Source organism: Condylostylus longicornis, unplaced genomic scaffold (genome assembly GCF_029603195.1).
Source record: "Condylostylus longicornis isolate FDR11 unplaced genomic scaffold, ASM2960319v2 ptg000152l, whole genome shotgun sequence".
NCBI classification, from domain to species: Eukaryota; Metazoa; Arthropoda; class Insecta; order Diptera; family Dolichopodidae; genus Condylostylus; species Condylostylus longicornis.
The window spans coordinates 855,961-862,081 of NW_026578120.1; positions in this window are offsets into that span (position 1 = coordinate 855,961).

A 6,121-nucleotide genomic window follows, 5' to 3' on the forward strand; every position below is an offset into this window, starting at 1 on the left:
CATAAGCTAAAGCTAAATAGAATAAAAAGAAATTTCAAATTTTTCTCAGGTAAAAACCCAGAAACATTGTAAGCACTTCTTTTACAACGATCAATGTTCAAAAATTAGAACATCAGGATGGCTTTCAGCTTAAACATAAACAAATTCCTAAAATGGAAAACTATTTAAAAATTTATTTCATAAAAATTAACTAGAAAATACACTAAACTAATTTGAAAATAATATTCACAACACCTTTAGACAATGCGATTAAAATTAAGTGCGCAAATTGAAAAGAGTCGACATAACATAAAAACGCTAGTTCCACACAGATAAAAACGAGGACTTATAAACTTCAGGAACAAAATTTCGAAAAGGTTATTTGAAAACTAAGACGATGACAACAAAATCGAAATTATGGAATATATAAAACTTACCGAACAAGGAAATTACAACTCCATTATCAATTTCAGACAAACTTAAATATTTCACCGAAACGAATCAATAGAAATCAAGAAATTTTAAATACTACGTTTTGAGAACAAAGCAGCACCTTTAGTAAAAGAGTAAAAAGTTTACAGCTCCTTTCTAGTTACACAAACATGTTAACTTACTTAATTCAGAAATAGAAAAAGTCTAACAAAACATTCTTTTTGCTTAATATGGCATTATGTCTCATTTAATTATATCTAAAGAAGAAATCGATGCATTTGAAATTTACGTTTTTAAATATAAGGAAATTAAAAGCTTACCTCTTAGTTTAGATAATATTTTTTTCCTATCTTAATTCGCCCGCAATTAGATATAAAATCATTCCAGTACCCAATAAAAATTTTATTTATATATATTCTCAATTCAATTGAAAGGGAGGATTTATATATTTTCTCGTATCCGTAATAATTCAGAATTGAATTTAATGTTAACTTCTATTTAAGTGTTATAATTAAATTCAAGGTAATATTGTCAAAACTATAATTGTAAAAATTACAACAATAAGGTCAACAATAAAAATAATTTTGAAGTTTCGAATAAAAAATATGACTAAAATTCATTCACTTCATTCCTTTATTTTGAAGATAAATCTTCACTTTTGGTGAAAATTCAGGAAAAGAAAAACTCTTGTAAAATAGGTACAAAATGTTGTCTGAGCACTTTGAGCATCATGAACAACATATATTCTACGATATACAAGGATTCTGTTCGTGCAGATCTAGAACCTAATAATGTTTGCATTCCCTTCATCTGTGAACAAAATGAAAATTTACGTATATGAGAATGTTTAAAAATTTGAATTCATCTCGGCTGTAAACAAATTGAACCTTTATTATTGTTTATATATGTGCACATTTACAGTTATTTGGCTTGCAACAAAGACAATTGAACCAAGCAGATTGTTGACTCCCATACAAACAATTTTTCAAAAAAAAGGCTTTAACATGTTATATATAGGCTTAGTGTTTAACACTTTTCCAAAAAAGATTTGAAAAAAGTGCTTATTAGTTTCACTCTACCCGTCCGTCCGTTGACATGTTCACGAAACTTCTACACCCTTGAAGGTAGAAAGTTGAAATTTTATATATACATAGATCTTTACTAGAAACTTACTTACGTAGAAGCAAATTTTTACCTATCTTCCCCCACAAGATAAAGTCCCTCAAAGTCCTAAAAATGCCATTTTTTAACCTATAAGCATTTTCCAAATTTTGCAAACGCAGAAAAATAGTGTTTCGCTTCTTCTACTGCTACACACCATAATTGAAGTTTAAAAAAAACAAAATGGCCGTTAAAATTTACCGTTATCTAAAGCTCGTTTTTCCCAAAATAAACCTCTGAAGTCGAGCCTCTTTAAATTTTTTGTTGTTCAAAGACTGCGTTAATTATTCATCCCAATTGTATGTAATCCCTGAAATAGTTTCATACATGAATGAAAGAAATTTTAATAAGGGTGGTAAAGTGACCACAATATTCTTTGATGTGCAAAAAGCTCTTGACAGTGGAGACAGGAAAATTTTGCTCCGAGTTCTATTTGAACAAGGCATAAAGGGCGAAAAATACAAATGGTTCCGCCACTATTTCAGTAATAGAACACAATGCTAGTGAATCATATCGCAGAATGTGATGGACTAGCGAGTAGTTGTCAGAAAAGCAATTTTGATGCTATACAAGGAAGTTCGCTTGGGCCCACGTTGTTTTCCTTGTATATAAGTAGTCTACTAGTTTTAGATTTAAATGGTAAACCATATTTATACGCAGACGATCAAGCTACTGCCAAATCAACTGCGATTTATTCTTAGTAAAAAAATGAATGATTCAGGCCAAACTCACCCTTAATGCAACCAAAACGAAATATATTTTGTTTAGGCGAAGAGTAAATAATACTTTAAGAATAAATTTTGATGGGTCTGAATTAGAAATGGTAGCTACTCATAATTATCTGGGCATTATAATTGACGAAAATCTCACCTGGGAGCAACAAATTAATGAACAATTAGCTAAAGCTACAAAAGTTGCTTTTTAGATTGATTTAAGACAGAGTTTCACATAAATTAGGAAGATCTCTATACTTCAGCCTGTTTCACTCATCTATCACGTATGCTATACATATTTGGGGAACGTGTTCAATGAAAATATTAAATTAATTTAAAAGGAGCAAAATAAAGCGAACAAATAAATAGAACGTATTTTATTATAAAGCCAGAACAGCCACACGAGAAATTCATTTGAAAAACGAGTTATTACCCATCAATTTTATAATTAGTTGCAGTTTGGCAACTCAAGTGCATTCAATGTGTATTAACAACATAAACACAAATGTCAAGTTTCATCTTAACAGTGAAGTCCATTCATATGGAACAAAGAATGCTGGTAAAATACATCTAAGGTCGTCGAAGGATAGATTTAACTTTCAAGATGCTATATATAACAAGGCTTTTACTATCTACAGTGATATGCCAGCGTATATTAAATAGTTAGGTGATATTAACAAATTTAAGAGCAAAATCAATCAATACTTTTTATACCCTGCACTTCGTGAAGGGTATATTAACTTTGGTATGGAGTTTGTAACTACTTGAAGGAGTCATCTGCGGTATGGACATATACATATATATATTCTTGCTCAGCGTAAAATTCTGAGTCGATTTAAACATGTCCGTCCGTCCGTTCGTCCGATCGCACGATAACTCAAAAACGAATAATGAAATCGACACCAAACTTTCACAAGTTTTTTCTTTATGCCAAGGACGAACTTTATTGTTATTGGACTAATTCGGACAACGGGTTCGGGTAGCTGCCATACAACTCAAAGAGTTTATTTTAAATATTTCAAAAACTAATAAAGCTATAAATATAAAATTTTTTATACATATGTCTAATTATATTCTATGCTCTAAAAATTATAATGGGATACTGCACCGGTTCGGATGGCTGCCATACAACTCCAACAGCAAATTTTCTATATTCGGAAAAATAATAAAGTCAGATTCATGAAACTTGGCAGTCATGTGTCCAATTATAGGTCAAATATATTTCTGAAGTTTTAGAAGAATTGCTTGACAGGTTCGGGTAGCTGCCATACAACTCCAGAAGCTAATTTTAAATATTTGAAAAAATAATAAAGTCAGATTCATAAAACTTGGTAGTTGTGTGTCGAGTTATAGGTCAGATATATTTCTGAAGTTTTGGTGGAATTGCTTGACAGGTTCGAGTAGCTCCCATACAAGTCTAAAATCTTATTTTAAATATTTGAAAAAATAATAAAGACAGATTCATGAAACTTGGCAGTTGTGTGTCCAATTATAGGTCAGACATATTTCTGAAGTTTTGATGGAATTGCTTGATTGGTTCGGGTACTTGCCATACAACTCCAAAAGCTTATTTTAAATATTTGGAAAAATAATAAAGTCAGATTCATGAAACTTGGCAGTTGTGTGTCGAGTTATAGGTCACATATACTTCTGAAATTTTGGTGGAATTGTTTGACAGGTTCGAATAGCTCCCATACAAGTCTAAAAGCTTATTCTTAATATTTGGAAAAATAATAAAGTCAGATTCATGACACTTGGCAGTTGTGTGTCCGACTATAGATTGGATATATTTGTGAAGTTTTGATGGAATTGCTTGACAGCTTCAGGTACGTGCCATACATTTCCAAAAGCTAAATTTAAATATTTGAAAAAATTATAAAGTCAGATTCATGAAACTTGGCAGTCGGATGTCCAATTATAGGTCAGACATATCCGTTAAATTTCTATAGAATGATTTCACAGGTTCGAGTAATTGCTATACAATAATGAAAGGTGCAGGGTATAATTCAATCGGTTTATACCGACTGAAACGTTTTTACTTTTTGAACTTAATATAAACATTATAGACTTTTAAAATTCATGAATTATGTTTAAAACTTTAAGAATTTGCTTTCTATGTTATGTAATTTTTATTTTCGTTTTTTTCTTTACATGTATGTATGCTTCGCCTACCTGTATAATTGCTACATTTTAGTACTTTTAGTGAAAATTTTAATTTTAGTACTTTTTTATTTGAAAATACTGCTGTTAAATACAGTCTATGTATACCTACCACACTATTAAAATTATTTTCATTCATAAACGAAACTATTTTTAGGATTGCATATATTTGGGATGAACGATTTATGCAGTCTTTGAAATAAAGCAGGAGTTAATAAAAAGAGCGGTTATTATAATGCACGATTTTAAGGGTTAATTGCTTGAGTTAAGAAAAATAATTATATTTTTTAATGTCACAGAATTTACCGTTAGTTTTTTGTGTTTATAGAAATTTGAAAAAAGTTGCGGTTTCGGAAATATAGGGCGTCAAAAATTTAAATTTTACAAATTTCAAGAGGCGATAACTTGAGAGGGGGTGGAGATGGAAAAAAAATTTCTTCTTACGAAATAAAGTATTTATTAGTGGTCTAGAAGAAAAACGACATCAAAACTTAGAAAAAAAACCGGATTTTAGATAACCGTAAATTTGAACGGCCATTTTGTTTTTTTAAAGTTTGATTATAGTATGCCGCGATAGGAGAAGCAAGCCACTGCCTTTCTGTGTTTGCAAAATCACTGCAAACAAAGCCCAAAAAATGGTATTTTTCGGGCTTGGGGGGGTATAACTCCTAGAGGGGGGGAGATAGGTAAAAATTTTCTTATACTGAAATAAGTTTCTAGTAAAGATCTGTGTACATAAAAAGTTTCAGCTTTCTATCTTTAAGGATGTAAAAGCTTTGTAAACAGACACAACAGGACGGACGGACGGACAGAATGAAACTAATAAGCACTTTTTATACCCTGCACTTCGTGAAGGGTATATTAACTTTGGTATGGAGTTTGTAACTACTTGAAGGAGTCACCTGCGGTATGGACATGTATATATATTCTTGCTCAGCGTAAAATTCTGCGTTGATTTAAACATGTCCGTCCGTCCGTTCGTCCGATCGCACGATAACTCAAAAAGGAATAATGCAATCGACACCAAACTTTCACAAGTTGCTTCTTTTGTGCCAAGGACGAACCCTATTGTTATTGGACCCATTCGGACAACGGGTTCGGGTAGCTGCCATACAACTCAAAGAGTTTATTTTAATTATTTCAAAAACTAGTAAAGGTACAAATATAAAATTTTGTATTCATATGTCCAATTATATTCTACATATGCTCTAAAAATTCTAATGAGATAGCTGCACCGGTTCGGGTGGCTGCCATACAACTCCAAAAGCAAATTTTTTATAATCGGCAAAATAATAAAGTCAGATTCATGAAACTTGGCAGTTGTGTGTCCAATTATAGATCAGATATATTTGCGAAGTTTTAGTGGAATTGCTTGGCAGGTTCGGGTTCCTGCCATACAACTCCAAAAGCTAATTTTAAATCCTTGGAAAAATAATAAAGACAGATTCATAAAACTTGGCAATTGTGTGTCCAGTTATAGATCAAAGATATTTCTGAAGTTTTGGTGGAATTGCTTGACAGGTTCGAGTGGCTCCCATACAAGTCTAAAAGCTTATTTTAAATATTTGGCAAAATAATAAAGTCAGATTCATGAGCTTTGGCAGTCGTGTGCAATTATAGGTCAGACATATTTCTGAAGTTTTGATGGAATTGCTTGGCAGGTTCGGGTACCTGCC